The sequence below is a fragment of the Canis lupus genome, chromosome 12 (assembly GCF_011100685.1).
Source record: "Canis lupus familiaris isolate Mischka breed German Shepherd chromosome 12, alternate assembly UU_Cfam_GSD_1.0, whole genome shotgun sequence".
Classification (NCBI taxonomy): Eukaryota; Metazoa; Chordata; class Mammalia; order Carnivora; family Canidae; genus Canis; species Canis lupus.
The window spans coordinates 19238705-19258600 of NC_049233.1; the positions used below are offsets into that span (position 1 = coordinate 19238705).

At 36.7% G+C, this 19896-nt stretch overlaps 1 long non-coding RNA gene across 6 annotated transcripts; it reads right to left on the reverse strand.

Annotated features, from left to right (window-relative positions):
- Positions 1-726: 726 nt before the first annotated feature.
- On the reverse strand, positions 727-19294 carry LOC111098280. Of its 6 annotated transcripts, XR_005367819.1 has the most exons (5): positions 19053-19294; positions 17316-17503; positions 2455-2867; positions 1132-1354; positions 727-933 (listed from the first exon to the last, which is right to left on the reverse strand). It is a non-coding gene; the product is annotated as an uncharacterized LOC111098280 (long non-coding RNA). The 6 variants fall into 6 exon arrangements; XR_005367818.1 differs by having other exon boundaries at positions 727-1354; XR_005367822.1 differs by lacking the exons at positions 727-933; positions 1132-1354; positions 2455-2867 and adding an exon at positions 7613-7757.
- Between the last annotated feature and the right edge of the window lie 602 nt (positions 19295-19896).

A 19896-nucleotide genomic window follows, 5' to 3' on the forward strand; every position in this document is an offset into this window, starting at 1 on the left:
ATATTTGCGCTGGAGAAGCCAACTATTGTGTAAGAAGTCCTGTTCTGTGGCCACTGTGTTGGAGGAGGAGACATATGCACTCCTGTAGAAAACCTTAGCTAAGCCCTGGTGTACAGCCATCCCTTCCAAACCTCCAGATATGTGGACACTCCAGCCCACCCACCAACTGAATACCACTGAGGGACCTCAGAGCAAAGAATCACCTAGCTGAGAACTATCTGAATTCCTGTTCAGCAAAATTATAAAATATAAGAAAACGGCTCTTGTTTGAAGGCACTATATTTTGAGTTGGTTTGTTCTGTAGTTATGAATAACTATAATACTTGTCCCCTGGACTATGAGTTCTTTAATGTCAGAAATTCTGTCATAGTCACTTTTGTATTTCTACACCAACTGCCACTAGGCCAGGTAATCATACAGGGTGAGATTTTTTTTCCAGAAGTGTTCACAGATTCTCAAATGTGTTTTCCTAAGTCAGAAGTGTTCAACCTTGGCTGTACATTAAAAAACAAGGAGATTTTAAAATCCTGATGTAGGAGCCAGAAACATGTGACATGCAGTTATAGTTATTCTTTTCATAGGGGAAGAAAACCTTTTCCTTCCTAGGTTCTTTTGGCTGGCCTAATAATTAAACTGACAGAAGACAGATCAAGGAGAGAAAAACAAATATCATAAATACAGGAGCCCTACAAAGACATGTGATTCAAAGACAGTTAAACAGTTGAGGCTTATATTTCATCCATAGCTAAGGAGAAGGGGAAAGAAGTCTGGGTGTCAAAGGGAAGAAGACAATTCGTAGGAATATAGAAAGAGCAAATGTTTGGTAAACAAATGTTTTCCAGGCCTTGCAGAGAAGTATCTCTCTATGTCTCTCTCTTTCTTTCTTTCATTTGTTCATTTTTTTTTGTTTGTTTCTTCTTTTTTCAGAGAAGTCTTTCTTATGCAAAACAAAACAAAACAAAACAATGTTACCTGTAGGAATAACTCTCTTCGTGTTATGGGTTCCCAATCTAAATTCTTTTAGGCAGTTAGGGTGGAGGTTAAAAGCTCTTTTTGAGTTTCTTGGGCCTTGAATTGTCTTCAGTTTAAAATAATCTATGTGCCAAAATGGCACACTTTGGGGTGATCTACCTTGAATCCCATTGGTTCCCTCCTCTGAAACTTCTCCAGAACTCTCACATATTAAAAGCTGAGCTGGTACATTCTTCCATAATTTCTTGAGTTAATCTCTTAGTCTCGAAAATAGGTCAATTCAACTAAATAGTTTTGTCTCATTTAAAAAAGCAGTGATGCTGCTGCGCTCCCAAAGTTAGCCTGGTATTCTACAAGGTATCAGCTATTTAATAAACCATTTCTATGGAAACAAAAGAAAAGTGATGGTTAGTGATTGGAGCAAATTATACACCAGTTTCTGAATTTTAAAGGGCTAGTTGAAAAGATTTCTAGATGTCAGGCACCAAGTATCTTCAGATGGAGTGAGGGCCAGCAAGTGGCATTTTGAGAGATTCTCCTGTTTTACAATTTGCTTGCCTCTGATGATCTTTCAGAGTGGTCCACACACCAACAGGCATGGAGATTGTCTATAGATGAGCTATTGCAGTGATTTCTCTGAAGTTTATATTGAATTGTCTGACGTTAGCTTGCGTGGCTTTGGGAAACGGCAGTTTTAGTTCTCAATGATTTCAGGTCAGAAGGGTGAGACCAATATTGGAAAAGTTAGTTTGGAGAGTTGAACCAAATATTGGAGGAAATTGGGAGAATCCAGTATCTAGTTCAGTTGACAGGTTAAAAAACAAACCCCAAAGGCAATTAACAGAACTAGAATCTAATCTCCACAAATGTGTACTATAGTTTCTACTGAACCATAATTTACTCTTTACCATTACCCTCATTTCTATCAAAGGTAACTGTAGTAAGACTAATTGTTTGCAAATTAAATCTAGTTTCATAAACCTGGCTTGATTATTTACATAAGTGCAGCAAGAATTGACTATATAGAATTTTTAATCTGCTGGAACTTCTTGTAAGGAATCTTAGATTGGACTTTGAAAACCTTTTGAGGCTAAGAAGCCAGGCCAAGCACTTGCCCTTAGATTTCACCTGCAATATCTATAGATTTGGGTTAATTCCTCTCTTCTAAAGGTCTCCAGAATATCTGGAGGTTCCTGCACCTGCCAGAAGTTAACTTTCCTTCCTCACCTTGTGAGGCGCTGGGAACCCTAAAGGAAGTTGCCAGGCTGATTTTTCCAAGGAGCTTTATTAGCTACATGAAGTCTACCTAGCTCCATAAAGCTGTTAGGTCATCTCTGAGTCTATGCGTGTCTCTCTCAAATATGACACTGCAGTCAAAACCTTGATAATATAGTCAGTGTTTCCAATTCTGTCCTGTTATAAGAACAGATTTTTAGTAAACATTTGCAAGTGACTATATCACCATGAAATAAGAATACTCACCAAGACTTTCTGAATTCTGGAGGGATCAGATGGTGAGAAAAAGATAAATGTCTCACTTTTGTTCACAAAGATATATTTAACCAAATTTCTCTAAATCATAGGTAGCTTAAGAAAAAGGAAAAAAAAAATTTCCTTAATCTGGAAAAAACCCAAAACATTAAAAAGATCAGCAGTATTTCAAAAAAAGTCATAAAAATTATAGATACTCTCCTCAGTTCATTCAATCTTATGTAATTAATATTTGTTCTGCTTGAATCCAATTTTTTCACGAGCTCTGGAAATTCCTACCCAGTTCATTTTTTTTTTAAACTTAAAGTTATCAGAAACCTGTATTCTAGAATACTTCCCATGATCTTCTTGAAGATGAAGCCATTTTGTAAATCCTTTGCAAAAGCATCAGAGTGAATCAATAACTGTATGTAAATGACAAAAGATTTGAAAATAGCCATGATTAAAGATCTGATGAGAGTTTATTGCAATGCAATTGACAAGAAAGTTTGCTTATTTTTGTGACATATAACATTTTAAGATTACTGGAATTATGACTGACATTCTTACCAGGACATATTACATTTCAAGGAATTTCACAGAACACTTACATACCTATACAATATAACATGAAAAAGGCTTAGTATTACTTCTTATTTGACAATGCTTCCCTTGCAATGTAGTATGTCAAATAAACATAATTAGTTTAACACTTCCTGTTCTATAAAGAGAGAGAAAAAAACCTTTGAGTTATTGTAGGGGCTCTGCAAAATCCCAAAATTAGTTCAAGGTCAAAAAGACTAATTAGAATTTGATTGTTGAGAAGTTTGTCAAAATATCAAAAAGTTTTTAAAACATTCAAATACAATTATAGGTCTCTGTGAGATGATACTTATTCATTTAACCAGAGTTACAAAGACTTTGTAGGCAAACACAGAAAGCTAAATAGTTGTAACACACATACGCGCACACACACACACACACACACACACACACACACTCACACATCCCTTAGCTCTTTTAATAGAGAAGACTCAGCTTTTTAAAGTAATCAAGACCTAATAAAGACAAAGGAAATTAATTTGACAAGACACAAAATATTTGTTTTCTGAGTAGATTACCTTAAAACATAAAGAAAAACCTTTTATAATCTTTTATCAAGAGGAGATAGTTTAAGAAAAACCTTTTCCTTTTAACTGAGAAAAAAATAAATTCTAATTTTGAAGTTTATTTTTGATATTAAGATTCATTTAATTTAATAAATTTATTCTAAACTTAGCTAGCTTGATCATACACTAAAATGCCTTTCAAAGAATCTTTTCTCACAAACCTTCTACAACTTTATTTTATGTTCAGATTTTTGTCCCTCTTTCCCATTTTGAAATGATTAGCCTTCCTTTAGGACTTAACAAAAATGCATTTCCATTCCTCATGCTTTCATTTACTGAAAACACACATCCTGCTTTCCTTGCATTCAGAGATGTTTTCCTTATAATTTCTAGTGGATTTAATTATATATTAGAATTTTAACCCTTAAAATCTTAATTTTTAGTGAGAACAAAGAAGTAAACAATTATGAGATGTCTTTTACATTAGCATTTTGCGGCTTGGCAAATTAATATTTTTTTTTAATTTCTAGAAACATGTTTTCTCATAGTAAATTTTTCAGTGTGGCACAGGATATGTTTACTAATGAACCAAATATTTTTGGTTCCCCAGTAAAAGGAAACGTATGTTTAATAATTAATGCCTTGGTATTTTATCTTATTTGGAAAGGATCTAGATATTTAATGATTTCCTATCATTTAATTTAACTGAGCAAAATTATAAGGGTGGAAGTTACCAAGGAAATTTGGGAAACTAGTTTTTAAGTATAGACATACTATAAAATAATCACTAAAAATTCACCTAAAAATTCTTATCCCACTTTTGCGGATTTAATATACTTGTTTTTTAACAATCATATTTAGATGGCCCATGAAAACTTCATGAGATATGAAGACAGCTTGCCATCATCTTATTTTTCTTGCTGACAAATTTTGAACGAGACATAACATGAGCTTATTTGATTTTCAATAAACCTAGATAGAATAAAATTATTATACTTAATGCTGATAATTCTAAAGACATGTCTATTTTAATTAAAGCAACAAGTTTAAACTAGCTTTTATTTGCCGAAAATATCCAGGATTGTGTGAACTTGAGAAACATTGACTTAGTTTCTCTGATATTTCTGAGACTTAGAGATACTTAACTCATAAGTGCTTATTTTTAAGCCAATTAAATCGAGCTCTTTTACAAATTAATTTTGGCATTACCATCTGGAGGTAGAAAAACACCATATTGATAATGCACATATATAGACATACCTAAATATACAGACAGACACAAAGAGAGATCTTAAGAGTTTTCTTTTTTCTTTCTTTTTTTTTTTTTTAAGAGTTTTCATTCCAAAGCTTTCCACATGGATCAAGTGCAATACAAAACTTTCTGGTTTATAAATAATTGCGTCTGGGAGATGGAAAGACTTAAGGTGAACTGTTTAAAAGCTTTTTACTAATGTTTATAGAGAAGACTCTTAAGATTTGTATTTCTCCTTGTCAAGCAATCTTAAAGAGGCTGGGCTTTAGATTTAGGGCAGGAGAGCCTTGCTAGCAGCTGGTATTTTAAAAGCCCTCCTCCCTTTTTTAACAGTCTTCAGTCCTTGTTTTAGTTATCTCCTAGGCAGTTTACATTTCAAAGAAATGACAAGATTTGCATCTTTAGTGGACAGAGAAAAGTGTCAGTTTTCTTCTAGGAGTTTTGGGATATTTCTCTCTTATCTGAAGGCTGAAGTAATTACTATTGAAATTTTTCCTCCTTTTTTTTAGGTGCAGGACAATTGTACTTTCAGTGTCCTGGGTCTTTACAAAATCTGCAAATGTCTAGAGGCAAATAGGAAAGGCTCCGAATAGACTTAGAGTTGCTCTCAGAGTTATGCTTTTGTTTCTCTAAAGATTTAAGGTTGCAAGTCAAGAATTTTTAATTCTTTCTTTTCTTTCTTTTCTTTCTTTCTTTCTTTCTTTCTTTCTTTCTTTCTTTCTTCTTTCTTTCTTCTTTCTTTCTTTCTTTCTTTCTTTTTTTTTTGTATTTTTTTTTATTGGAGTTCGACTTGCCAACATATAGCATAACACCCAGTGCTCATCCGGTCAAGTGCCCCCCTCGGTGCCCATCTTTTTCTTTTTCCTGTATTCTTACAAGCTATTCTAAAAGAGTTGAGTAGCTGCCTCTATTATGACACTCACAGAGTGGCTGGCCCTTTGAACTACATTATCTTTTTTTTTTTTTTTTAATTTTATTTATTTATGATAGTCACACAGTGAGAGAGAGAGAGGCAGAGACACAGGCAGAGGGAGAAGCAGGCTCCATGCACCGGGAGCCCGACGTGGGACTCGATCCCGAGTCTCCAGGATCGCGCCCTGGGCCAAAGGCAGGCGCCAAACCGCTGCGCCACCCAGGGATCCCCTGAACTACATTATCTTGAATTCGCCTCTTTCTATGAAGGAGAAAATATCCTACTAAAGTAGACATTAAGATTTCTCTGCTCCGGAGCTTCTGGGCTTAGCGCAGTATGCCCTAAATTGTATACAGCATTCAGGAAAGGCCTTTGGATGCCCGTCTTTCTCAGTGCCAATTCAACCTTAGACCAATTCAGTTTCGGGGGTGGGGGGAAGCCTCTAATATTGCTCCCATCAAGACTTAAATATCGGCTTCCAGCTGAGCCATTTCCTGATCATTTGCAGAAGAGAATGTGAGAATATCTGGCCTTCTATTTTTTTTTTTATTCAAGAAGGGGTGTGTCTTCTAGGGAGCCATCCTAGCTTGTGTGTTAAGTACAGCATAATCTTGAGAGGGAAAAACACCTCTAGCCATAGGAGGTCTTTGTGAATGGTCATTGATCTCTCTAATTCCTCTCTAAATTTGGTAGGATCTTCTAAAAGTGGAAGTAAAATGGCTTTATACTTTAAAAGATCTGCTCCTGCCTAGGAGACAGGAATTCTTTGTGGTAGGGCCCAGGATATTTCCACAAAGACTATTGCATACAAAGGCCTGCAGCTGGCAGGGCCTGATTACAGAGCCCTGGAAAGTAGTAGGAGTTATAAGGGACAGTAAAGTGAGCCTTGCTGCTTGTCCCAGGTGCTTCTGTTAAATTCACTTCCTAACATTCAGCATTTATATAAGTAACCTATATAACCCAGGCCTAGAAGTCAGGCCAGACTGCTCCCTGTAAATCTTGCAGGGAAATAGAAGTTAAAACAGGTAACTGGGTGTTTAAGGGATTTTCTGGGAAAGTTGGAGTTGTTTTGAAAGCTAAGGGAATTTATCAAGGAGTGAAGGCTGGATTTTGAGAAAGGAAATATATATTGGATGTGAACTTTAATTTTTGTTCTAATTTTTGTTCCTTGATCTTGTTATAGGAATCCCTAAGACTAGATGTAGTACTTCCTTGGATCCACCTTTTAATTTGGTTTTTCTACAGATACCAATAAGACAACTGTTTAGGATGAGAGCTCTTTAAAAAAAATTTTTTTCAAATACAGGATTTTTTTTTTTTTTTCAGTTTGTCTTGGAATCTCAATCTATTTGACTGGCTACCAGGTGCACACCAGTGTGTGCATCTTCTGGATGGCAGAAGCTAGAGAGAATATTCTCATTGCTTATAATGCCGAGCTCTCAAGACATAGAATAAAATGAAAGGAATACCTCATCCATTTTTCAAATAGGGGACTACAGCAACGATTTATCTCAGCAGATATCAGCCTGGTGAGAAGCATGAACTCATCAATCTGTGAGGCTGGCTCAAATGCCAGACTTATAGAACCTGTACTTGTGTTCTACAAAGTCATAGAGTTTTTTCTCTTTAAGACAAATGACACACACACACACACAAAGACAAAAGAAAACAATGACCATCTCTTGGAGGAACAGGATCAACAGAAATCAAGAGAACTCGTAACAGACATTTACCAAAGTCGCTATACCCAAGGAACTAGTATACACAAATATTCTCTCCTGCTAATTTAAATGTAGAAAAAGAAAAGGATTCTCACCATTTTTGCATCTAACAGCCCCTACCGGCAAAGATTCAGGAGATTGTTGTAGGAATTCTTACCTTCTGCTGGTGCTTGTCAGAAGTCCCAGGACCTCTTACTGCAGCAGTCTAGGACTGAATAGTGTCCAGCCAGTGAAGAGCCCCATGTTAGGCACCAAAACTATAGGGGCGGAAAACTTTTCCCTTCTTCTCTTCTAGGTTCTTGACTAGCTTAATTATTAAACTGACATAAAAACAAAGTAACAGGAGAAAAAACTGTTTTTGGAGAAAAACAAATTTAATCATTATATGTAAGAGTACCACAAAGACATTAGAGCCTCAATGACAGTCAAACACTTGAGGCTTATATGCCTTCCTAACGTAAAGAGAAGGGAGTAGAAGTCTGAGGCTTCAAGGGGAAGGAAACAATTCACAGGAAGATGGGAGGAGTGCATATTTGGTAAACAATATTTGCCATGTCACGTGGAGAAGTCTTTCTTACGTAAAACAAAATAATTCTTTGGTAATTGTTCTATTTTTGATACAGACTCCATATCTGAACTCTTTTAGACAGTTTTATTTTTTTAGGATTTTATTTATTTATGAAAGACACACACACACACACACACACACACACACACCACAGAGGCAGAGACATAGGCACTGGGAGAAGCAGGCTCCATGAAGGAAGCCGGATGTGGGACTCAATGTCCTGAGCAAAGGCAGATGCTCAACCAGTGAGCTACCCAGGTGTCCCTAGACAGTTAACAGGGAGGTAAAAAGCTCTTCTTGAGTGTATTGGGCCTTAATCACCTTTAGCTCAAAATAATCCACGTTCCATAGTGGCACATTCTGACATGGCCTGCCCTGAACTGTATCACCTTGTAAAATGGAAGAAGAGCAGAGTGAAATGAAAAAGCATTATTTTATGTTTGAGAGATAAATGAATAGATGGATCAAACATTTCAATTTGTTATCACGGAGTTATGGAGTATTTCTTTTAAATTAGTAATCGCGAAGAATCTGATCTTTCCCTGCACCGTAGCTTCCCTCATTATAGGGGAGATGGGAACTGAATTTAATCTGATAGATATAAATCCATCATTGGTAGGTATTTATGGACTACCTATTATGCATTTGACCCTAGTCTGAGTGGAAATGGAGGCTACAGGAAATGTATAAGATACTGATCCAGTCCTCAAGGTACTTATAATTATGTCCTATAAATTAGGTTGAGGAAATAGAACAAGCATACATAACTCAGTACTTGTTAGAGTATGTTGTTTTGCTAAATTTTGTGATGCAAAATATTGAAGGAGTTTCAAGGAAGGGAAATTAATCAAAGATCAATTGCAGAAGAAGGAGAGGATAGATGTGATTTGGCCAAGGAAAGGGAATGCCAGGCAAAGAGAAAAAAAAAAAAAAAGTGAAACCACAGAGATATGGGGTATTTGTTTGAGGGCAGCAGAGACCAGCCTGGAATGTGGCCATGCTGGGGAGAAGGGAGAAATAAGAGTACGTAGGTTTCATGGGAAAAAACTATGAAAGAGATCTCTTAAAATTCTTTAAGTCTTTTCCAAAAGTACAATTCTATTCTGTGATTTGGAGTAGCACATAACCACTTGATCTCCGTTTTTTTTTTTAAACTGAAGTAACACTATGCACAGGCAAACTAATCCTATCTTCGCTTAGTTTTTCAGTTTCCTTTGTTCAATCATTAACCTGACCTTTTGCCCCAAGGAGGTGACTGTCTGACATGGGTACCACCTATGCCTGGGCCTGAGCAGGGGACAGATACAGAAAGCAGTTGTCCCTTTGGGCAGTTGGTCATCAGTCATCAGTCTAGCCTCTAGCAGAATAACTAAATGTAGTGCCAGGAAACAGCTTTTCAAGGCTCTGGGATCTTGAACACACAGGGATGATAACCTAGAATCCAGGATTTAGGAGGATGAAAGGATTCCTATCCCTGTGAAATCTCCCAAACGTTAAGAAAATAATTGAGAAGCCTGTTCCATCTTTAAATGTATATGTCTCAAAGTGCACTTTTCTCTGGCTCTTTCTTTGACTAAAGAGCAAGCAGGCTTTCTACATCAATTGTCCAACTACTGCTAATTCTTATGGTATAAGTCAATATCATACTTATAAGTAGACCGATGTGTACTTGGACACCCAAGTGTGTTTATGTGTACTAAAGTTCCTGTGTTTAATTAAGATAGAGTAATGAGCAAAACAAATAGGAGCTCTACCCTTGTGGAGCTTACATTCTATCAGGGAAATAAAACATTTAGCGACGAGCTATTTACTTATAAATTTGATAGGTTCTTTAGAGAAATCCAGAATATGAAAGTGGCTTGCTGAAATGAAGACATTGCTGTGGTCACAACAATTCAGGAATCCTAGTCCATAGGATTTATAAATACAATTTATAAGTATAAATAAACGGGTGTTCTGGCTCCACGCCTCAATCCCACAAACATGTTTATGAAATGGTCTTTGAAAGAGGGGGGTGTTATTCTGTATGTTGGCAAATTGAACACCAATAAAAAATAAATTTATTATTAAAAAAAAAAAAAAGAAAGAAGGAACAGCTCACGGTGCAGATGTAATTGGAGGTAATAATAGTATAAGCCCTCCTATAGGGCTTCTTGACCATGCTGGGACCAGCCTCTTCCAGTGCAACAGATTAATGAGCCCTTTCCCTAAATGTCTACACTTATGAAGGAGGAAAGAGAGTTAATGTGCTTTCAAAAAAACTACTGCCAATGAAAGTTAAGACAAAAAAGTGTTTCTGGTCAAATGAATTAATTTTATCATTCAGGTAAACAAAATCTACTTTTCCCTCAATATTTTGGTTGATTTTGGCTGAATCAATTCAAATTATTGGTCCCGTGGCGAATGTGGTTACTGAATAATTCCAGGATTAAGGAGAGATGAACTTTTTTCCTTTTATTAAAATTCAATGACCTTTTTTTAAAGCCATACTTCTCATATAAAAAAAAAATTGGAGAAGTTGATTCCTTGCCTATGAAATTAATATTCTGTTGACATCAGGAAATTTGATAAAATGACCAGAAAGGATTCATCTTTCAAGCTGTAGTTTTGAATGTTGCTTGTGAATATCATTACTAAACATCGAAGTGTTGCCCCTTCCTTTACAGCAAAGTGCTGTCTCTTTCCACAGATGATACAACCATTTGAAGAAGGGTTTCATTTGTTGCTAAAGTATATTTTTGCTGACTTTAGCTAATGGTTCGTTGAAAGACTTAGCATTAGAAAACGCATAGATTTTTAAAGGTTTAGAGACAATTCATAGAAGTCAGTGCAAAAAATATATATTACAATTGGCTACTGCCAAGAGGCAACCTTCCATGCCTTGGATCACATTAACCGTAATTTGGAGGCAAAATTAACTTTTGGTTGGTCTGCGTAATCTTTGGGTTTCCTCCTCTCCACTCCTTCCACTCATCCATACTGGACTTCATTTCCTTATGTTTCCTGTGGTTACAGGAGCAAATTACCACAAATTAAGAGGATTAAAACAACAGAAATTTACTCTCTCACTGCCCTAACAATCAGAAGTCTGAAATCAAGGTGTCAGCTGGCCCACACTCCCTCTGGAGGCTCTAGGAGATACTCTATTCCTTGCCTCTTCTAGCTTCTAGTGGTTGCTGCATTCCTTTGCTTGAGGGTACATCACTCCAATCTCTGCCACATCTTCACACTGTTTCCTTTTCTGTGTCTTCTCCTCAATGGGAGTGTCTACTCCTTTTCTCTTTCTTAAGGATGTATGTAATGACATGTAGGTCCCATCCGAGATGACCCAAGATTGTCTTCTCATTTCAAGATCTTTAATGTAATCACACCTGCAAAAACTTTTTTCCGAAGAAGATTACAGTCATGGGTTCTAGGGATTTAATGCGGACTTCTTTGGGTGAGCCATTTCTCCAATTACCACACCCACTACCCGGAGTTGATCTTCCTTTATGTGGGTGTGTATACATTTCCTATAAAAATGTAAACTTCTTGATAATACAGAGTAATACATTTTTATTTTTTTAATTTTTAAAAGATTTATTTATTTGAAAGAGAGAGAACATGAGCAGAAGGAAGAGGCAGAGGGAGAAGTAGGCTTCTTGCTGAGCAGGGAACATGATGAGGGGTTTGATCCCAGGACCCTGGGATCATGACCTGAGCCAAAGGCAGATTTTAACCTACTGGGCCACTCAGCCCCCAGAGAACGATATCTTTTTTTTTTTTTTTTTTTGAACGATATCTTTTTAATCCTTTGTGGCACCTTGTATAATATTGAGCCCATAATGGAGAGTTAATTCTTGCTACATTGTACTAAATGTATGAAATTATATTGGATTACATATGGAAAAAAATTGACCTTTGGAGGGAAATATGTTGCACATGACCACAAGTCCAAGAACAGGTTGCCAGAATCAATCATCAAGGCTAGAGTATCATCGCCAAACCCATACCAGAAATGAGGTACAGAGATGCTAAAACTCACCTCATGGAGCCAAACTGTCCTCATTCCAATCATATTGCTTCTCCCAGTTCCCCAGCCACTGCCCCTCATTCTGGGAGAGAATATATCTCCAACTCAAATGTACCTTCTGCCCTAGGCTTATCAAGACTAGTACCCCACCACTGAAACGTACCTAACCTGACTCTTAGCTGCTTATATCTCAGTTAGCTAATGTAATTAGCTGGTCTTTCAGAACATCTCATTGATCCCACTAATCAGCTTTGTTAATAAGAGCTTCCAAGTAACATATGCTTTTTAATTGTGGGGAACTTGGAATGCTAGTGCTCTAATGTTGAAATAAAGGCTCAGAGGCTCAATGGCAATGAAGTGTCTTAAATGGGTTTCCTAAAATACATGTCTAATAAATGGCAGAACTGGGGCATGGGTCTATTGATGCCAAATCCCGTCCTTTTTCCATTTTAATGTAACTATTTCTAACCCATCGGCAGCTCAAAGAGTGCCATCAATCTTGTCCCAGATCTGACCACATTTGCCCCTATATTAGCAGATGGCCCTGCTTCCAAATTTGGGGCCATTTAATTTTTTGACTCAAATCTATTTTCTTATTTCTTTAGGGGATTTTAAAAATTTGAATTGGATGTGGCTCTATTTCTTTCCTTTGGCTTCTCAAGGATAGAGAAGAAGGAATGGAGTTGGCCTCCTGTATCAATTGTGAGGACCTTTATCACTACACAGTCTTCATAATCTTAGAATTTAGAAGTGCGAGAGGGAAACTTTTAAAAGTTTATTTTATGACATTTTACCCTTTTCAGTCATATAACTTTAAAAATGCTCCAACCAATTTATTTATTTAAAAAAAGAAGTAGTTGAAAATTCCCTTCTGGACTTATTTTCCATGTGCCGAGTTTAAGCCTGGAGCACATTTTTACTGCTGGAAATAGGGGGTTATAATGAAAATGCTGACACAACCTCAACCATAGAGGTGCTAGCAGGCACGGCTATAATAAATAATGTGGGAAATATTTTACACTTCAAGGCAATTACATGTTCAGCCATCTTTAGGATAGCTGGCCCATGAAGGGTAGGGATTAGGTTTCTGTGACAAGTGTAAAAGACCCATGACTCATGAATGCCGGGAGGTACGAATGAATTACAAGAGCTGAGTGAAAGCCATATAATCACCTTTCGTAGGTAAAAAATATTCTGTTTATTTGCAGGGGAGAAGAATAGCAAAATCCAGCCAGAGCGTCTCTGCCAGTTTGGGCTTTGACCAACAAGGCTGGAGGTGCCGGATGTTGGGCACTGCTCTCTGTGAACTCAATGGGCACTGCCACGTGCACAAAGAAGCTGATCTTTATTCCTGACCTTCCTCTCCTCCTATAAATGTTTTCAGTGGACAGTAGGGTGATGACTTATGTTCCTGGAAGGATGAGAGTGTCTCTGTACCTGCAGATAGTAATGTGGCCCCGGGAGGCACTGGAGATAGTGACAGAGCATTCACTCCCTCAGTTCTGCTCAGTCTGTATTCTCATCAGCATGCCCCGTCTTGTCTTTTGATTGCTACATTCCTTCCTTCCTCTGTAGCTGTGAAGAATGGCAGTTGCTGTTCAGGTGCTTCTTCCCAGGGGCTATTCACCTGCAGGTTTGGGAAGTTTGCTTTTACTTCTCTTCCTCTCTAAGTGCCTTAAACAAATCTGGGGGTAATGAATTGGGCTGTCTGAATTACAGATTCCCCAGTATCTGGGTTAGGTGCTTCATGACAGGCACTTGGTGTCCTGTACTTCCACTGCTTGTTGATTGGATGCATCTTTCCCTTAGACTGCAAGCTTCATGAGGATAGAAATTGCATCTGTCTCATTTGGGGCTGTATTCCCAAAGCCCAGCATAATGCCTGGCACGTGGAAGATTAATTAAATAAAGGAGTAGCCTCATGGGTTAAGGCATCTGGTATAGCCATCCACTTAGCAAACAATAGCGTGCCAGATCGAATGTGCGGGCATTGATTTAGTCATTTTGGTAGAAGTGAATCATACTCCTTGCCCTAGGCGGGCTCCCATTTTAGGAGGGAGCTTAACTGAGTGAGGGAATAATCACAGTATTGACAAAGACTACAGAACAGTGTCATGGACCAGATAGAAAGTTGGCAAGACGGACAACTGACCAGGTCAGCAAATATCGCTTATTAACTATAGGATTTTAGAATATTTTGCCCTGTATTATTTGTTGTCAGCTTATTTCTGTGTTCTGTTACCCCAAATAATCATCAACCATATCTTCTACATCTGTGAAACTTCTTCGGTACCTTGTTATATCCAGATAATTACTGAATAGGACACTGTGATAGGAGTAGACACATTGAGAACATGACTTAAGTTATTTAGGATTAGATCTTAAGATTGGATACCATCTTGGTATTTCCTGGCTTGCAACCAGGAGCTCACATTTAAACCTTTGTTAAACCTTTCTGGGCATCAGTCTCCTTCTCTATAAAATGGTATCCTACAGTTCTATTTTGAGAATTAGACAAATAGTAAATAAATTTTACGTGTTCATTAAATGTGGTTTTTCTTTTTGTATCTAAATATTTTTCAGTTTGTTGATAGTCATGAAATAAATGTTGAACTAAAAATATAGATGGTTAGAAATTGTGCATGGGGCGATTTCCTTGAAATGAAAATCTTGCTTAGTTGAGGGTGCATTATGTAATGGAATAGAATTTGCTTAGCTTCAGTATTGATACATTTATTTGAATATGTCTCTTCATGTCACTGTGTCTCAATCTATTCACCTGTAATTGTTCATCAAAACTGACCAACTTATACTTTGAATATCCACTAAAAGATGTAAAGGCGCAGTAATAGTGGAAAACAATCACCACCCTTTGTTAACTTTGCTTCCATTATTTTTTTTCTTCACATGTAAGAAAGTATAGTTAATGTCATGGTTAAGAAGAGAGAGCTCTCATTTCAATGAGTAATTTCTTTAAAATTTCCAGTAAGGTTTCAGCTGCTGTTTCCACATTCCTAATGGAAGAACAAGTGGGAATGTGCATTTCACTTGTGTATCTGTATGTTCATGTGTGCCTATGTGTGTGTGTGTGTGTGTGTATGTATGTGTTTGTGTGTAATTGACAGTAGCCAGGGCACATGGGATAAATAAGAAGATCCTACAATAACTTTAACAACATGTTATACTCTGCTTATCACTTTAGGTCACACGACTTCTGGGACTTTTTCATTCTGGCCCATGCAGGCTGAAGCCAGACTGGCTGATCCCTCATGAGAGCTATTTTGTATTCAAGCTTGTTCACTCTGGGAAAGAATAAGAGAAAGCGTCAGACCACAAATTTACTTTATTATACCTTAAATTTTAACTTGGATAAATGCAGTATCCTAGTTAGACTATAATTTTATCAAACAATTGCAAAGTAGTTGCTTTGTGTCAAAGCAACTGAAATGTACTACTTCTGATAATAGAGAACTCAGTGAATTAAATTATTTTAAACCCATATTTCTGCTGTCTGAACTGTGAATGGATATCTTTATAAATACTGTATTTAATTTTTGGTTAATAAAAATGTGAAAGTGAGCCACAGTATTTCAGAGAGATTCTCTTTAAATATTTGCAAGGCCACATTAAATAACATATTAAAGAACTTGTATTATTGCATATGTATCCCTTTTTCATTCCCAGAAAAAGCCATGATTATTCAAGAGGTTTAAAATAACATGCACTAGTTTATTGTCACTGGTTATAAAGACTTTAGAAGGGTGCACTGAACATCATGTTAGCATTGATGTGTCAATCTTTTAGTTGAAGGATGGCGCGTGTGAATCCCAGAACAGCCTTAATTAACAGAAAATAATTAGCATCATTTCCCCAGCAGAGAATATGAGGGATTTTTTTTCCAACAGAATCCATTGATTGATAATTAAGGAGGAGTTAGTTGTAATAAAACTCCCAGTATTGCAATTTCTAATTGGCCTTTCAGGACATTTTACAGTTACAGTTACTTTGTTCCAGGCGTTTTCTGCCTTTTGAAGAGTTTTAATAAGAATTTTTTCCTCTCCACAGCCACAGCTCTGCAGGTGATGAAGGAAAAGGACGTGGTGATACACAGGAGTGCAGTAATGTCAGGTGGGCAAAGAGGTGGCTGGAGAGCTCTTCGTTTCCTTTTAAGTTCTCATGGACACCATACTTCCCTCTTTGGGGGCTAAACTTGCTCGTGGGACAGGTAGGATCTTCCTGAGGGCCTCTCTTTGCAGGAAGTGTTCTGCAGTCTAGGACTGTTTCTTCCTTCTACATGATGCAAAAATCTCTGATCATCTCTTTAAGCACTTACAGCTTTTCCTGAGGACATTGGCTTGATTAAAACCTCCCATTGCACCACCACTAAAACCTTTCTGTAATTTCCTAACTTTCTCTCTGTCTGCTTTTTTGTATGCAGGACACAGAGAGGAACGATTTTGATGTGCATATTGTAGGAAGATTGAGAACTAAAGCAAACTAAAGAAGAAAATAAGAATGCATTTTACTGACTGCAATATAATCACTATAATTTGGGGGTAATTATATCTGGTCATTTTTTCTATGCATTTTATTAATTTTTTAGGAAACACGCATTTCTAAAAATTTAGTTTTGTTTTCCTCAAAAAACAAACTTCAAATTAGCACAGCTTTCTCAAAGCTGTGCTTATTTTTGGACTGAGTTGCATTAGGTATTTGTTGTTCTAATTTGTTATTTGATGACTTATTTGGTCGAGTGTAAGAATACTGCTTTCTTTTCAGATAATATTTTAATATTTATTTGCTTTCATTTTTGATGTAAGAGTGAAATTAGCCCTCACTTTTTCACTAGTATAGCATGTAATTTAGAAGAATAAATTAATCAAGTTAGATAAATTATAGGAGGAAGTGTGATATTAGTTTAAAAATTAGTAAATAATTACTTGTTTGAACTGACCTACAGCCATGTGATATAACAAGCCAAGCTTTTTCTTTTTTATTTGAGAATATTGAACCACCCTTGCATCACTGGAAAAATCCCACTTTTTCATGAAGAATGATTTTTTTTGGGGGGATGCATTGTTGATTTCAGTTTACTAATATTTTTCTAGGGTTTTTACATTTATTTGCATTAGAGATATTGTCCTGTAGTTCTCTTTGTAATGTTTCTATCTAGTTTTGATATTAGGGTAATGCTGGCCTCATAGAATGAATCTGGAAGCTTTCCTTCCTCTTCTGTTTTTTGGAATAGTTTGAGAAGACTAAGTGTTAACTCTTCTTTAAATGTTCAGTAAAATTTACCTGTGGAGCCATCTGGTCCTGGACTTTTGTTTGTTGGCAAGCCATAGATCATTTTAGTGACTTTTGAAAAGATAATAATCCTTTCATAGGAAGCAAATGAAAAGAAAGAAAGAAAATTTAAACTTTTGCTATTTTGCTTGAAGATATATTCATTCATAAAGCTTCCCACAGGTTACAACAGATGTTCACTTTAAAGAAAAGAAGAGAATAGGCATTTTTAAAATCAGAAGAAAAATGCACTAAACAGACAAATGTAATAAATATATTTATTTAATATATTTGGTTACATTTGCAATGCTTTCTGTAAATATTAACAAACCTAGAGGAAATATTAAGTGAAAATAAACTGGAAGATTTCTACAAAATGGAAGACATGAATACAATAAATGCTCAATGTTTTTATTTTGATTAGTTTTATAAAGAAAATATAGTTCAACAGAATATTGATTAGAATGTTAAGTTTGAGACACAAAATGTCACTAAAAATGTTTAAATGTTTATTGAATTAAGAATGCGTGTATATTATTTAAGTCATATCCACTTGCTTCTTGCAATCCTTCTTATGTATTACTATGTATAGGTTTTTTTCCCCTTATACGTGAATAAATAGTTGATTATCTCCAAAAATATACACAATGAGGCTCGGGAACATGGTCTGATTTTTGGCCATACTTATTGGGATAGTGTTAGCAATTATCCCCAGAGTCATAGAGATATCACAATAATTTTCCTTTGTAGTACTAGCTTTGAGTTGCACAACTCCTTGCTGCATCTACATAATGAATTAATCATAAAAAAGTATCCCCATACAATTGAATGAATTTATTCACCATCATTAAATAGGCTCCAATTGTATTTTTTTAAGATTATTTATTTATTTATTTATTTATTTATGAAAGACAGAGAGAGGCAAAGACACAGGAAGAGGGAGAAGCAGGCTCCATGCAGGGAGCCCGATGTGGGACTTGATCCCAGGACTCCAGGATCATGCCCTGGGCCAAAGGCCAGCGCTAAACCACTAAGCCACCCAGGTGTCCCTGTATTTTAGAGAGCACATTTACCCCTTAGGTACCAGATCATTGTAGAGTCATTTCTCCTGACTCATATTTTTAGAGTCTCAGATAACTTCCCATCTTTGTTACCCAGACTTAAGAAAATCAAAACTTGGGTGTTGGTTTTGCCATTTAGTTGAGGAAGAAGTAAATGATTTAAAAAGCAGGAAAAATGATTATAAAGTTCCTCTTTTTTAACCTTAGTATATATTGTCATATATCTCATTTAAGGTGTTCTTAAAAATTTATTTGTGTAGTGTGTGAGTACACACAGATGCACACACACACAACACCTCTCCCCACCCCAATATATTACAGAACACTGTTCTGATAATGTTTCATGCTGTGAGTACAAGCCAAGCTGACAAGAGTTGGCCTCCTTAGAACATAAAATCCTCAGATCAAACCTGGTGAGTTTCTGGATTGCAACCTTCCAGCCAATGAGTGCTAGACCCCACTATATTGATTTCTGAATGATCCCCAATATGTATTGTTTATTCTTCTGCAACTTCTCTTTTTGCTCATTGTTTCACTTATGCCAGATACCTTAGACACATAAAGGCTTGTAGGACTTTGCATGTAACAGTTTGTGACCTGCCCTGTGTTTGTTAGGATTAGGTTCCACAGTGTTAGAAAACTCAAAATCATAGTAATTTAAATAAGACAGAGTTTAATTTGTTCTCACGTAAAATTCCAGAGGTGTGCTGTCCAAGGATGACTTTGTGCTCTGTTTTACAAAGTCTTCAGAGATCTGGACTCTGTTCATCCGGCCACTCTGTCATCCCTAGAGTGTGGTGTTTGTTCATCCTCCTCACTCAAGATGGTGGTGTCCTCATTCTACAGCAGGATGAGTAAAGGAAGGAAGAACAGGGGCAAACAAGGCACATGTCTGGAAAAAAAAGTTACTCCTTAAGTCTACCAAAGATCTCTCTGTTTGTTTCCCAAGAAACAGAACTTAGAGCCTTATCAAGCCTGCATGGGGTGATGGGAAGTGTAACTATTCTAAGAGGCCCTATCTCTGATAAAAGTAAGGGAGAATGGGTAATTGGGACAATGAATGCTTCAAAGAAACAAAGGAAGAGCCTTGTCTTAGGTCAGATTTCTTAGAAACTGAGCTTAAAATAGGCCTCTGTGAGCATATGATTAATATAGTGAATACTCTCAGGAGAAATGAATGAGAGAGGAGATGAACAGGACAGGAAAAGAGAAGGAGCTACAGAAGAATGCGGTTTCACCACAGTCTGACACCCAGGGAATTCTGCAGCACTAATTCATCACAAATCTGTGCCACATAAAACAAAGATAAGGAAACAAGGAAAGGGGCCTTTCGGAATCCCATTGCAGACACTCAGTGGTCATGGGCCACTGCTTATATTTTTTTTTCTCTCATTAATAACACATTAATTGGCTTTCCCATATTTGGTGATGCTGAAGGGGAAGGGAGGCAGGAAGATTGAGAGGGTGACGGTATGGATGGGTAGAGGTTTCTTTGTTTTTTAGAATTATAGGGTCTAATAATAGACATTTCA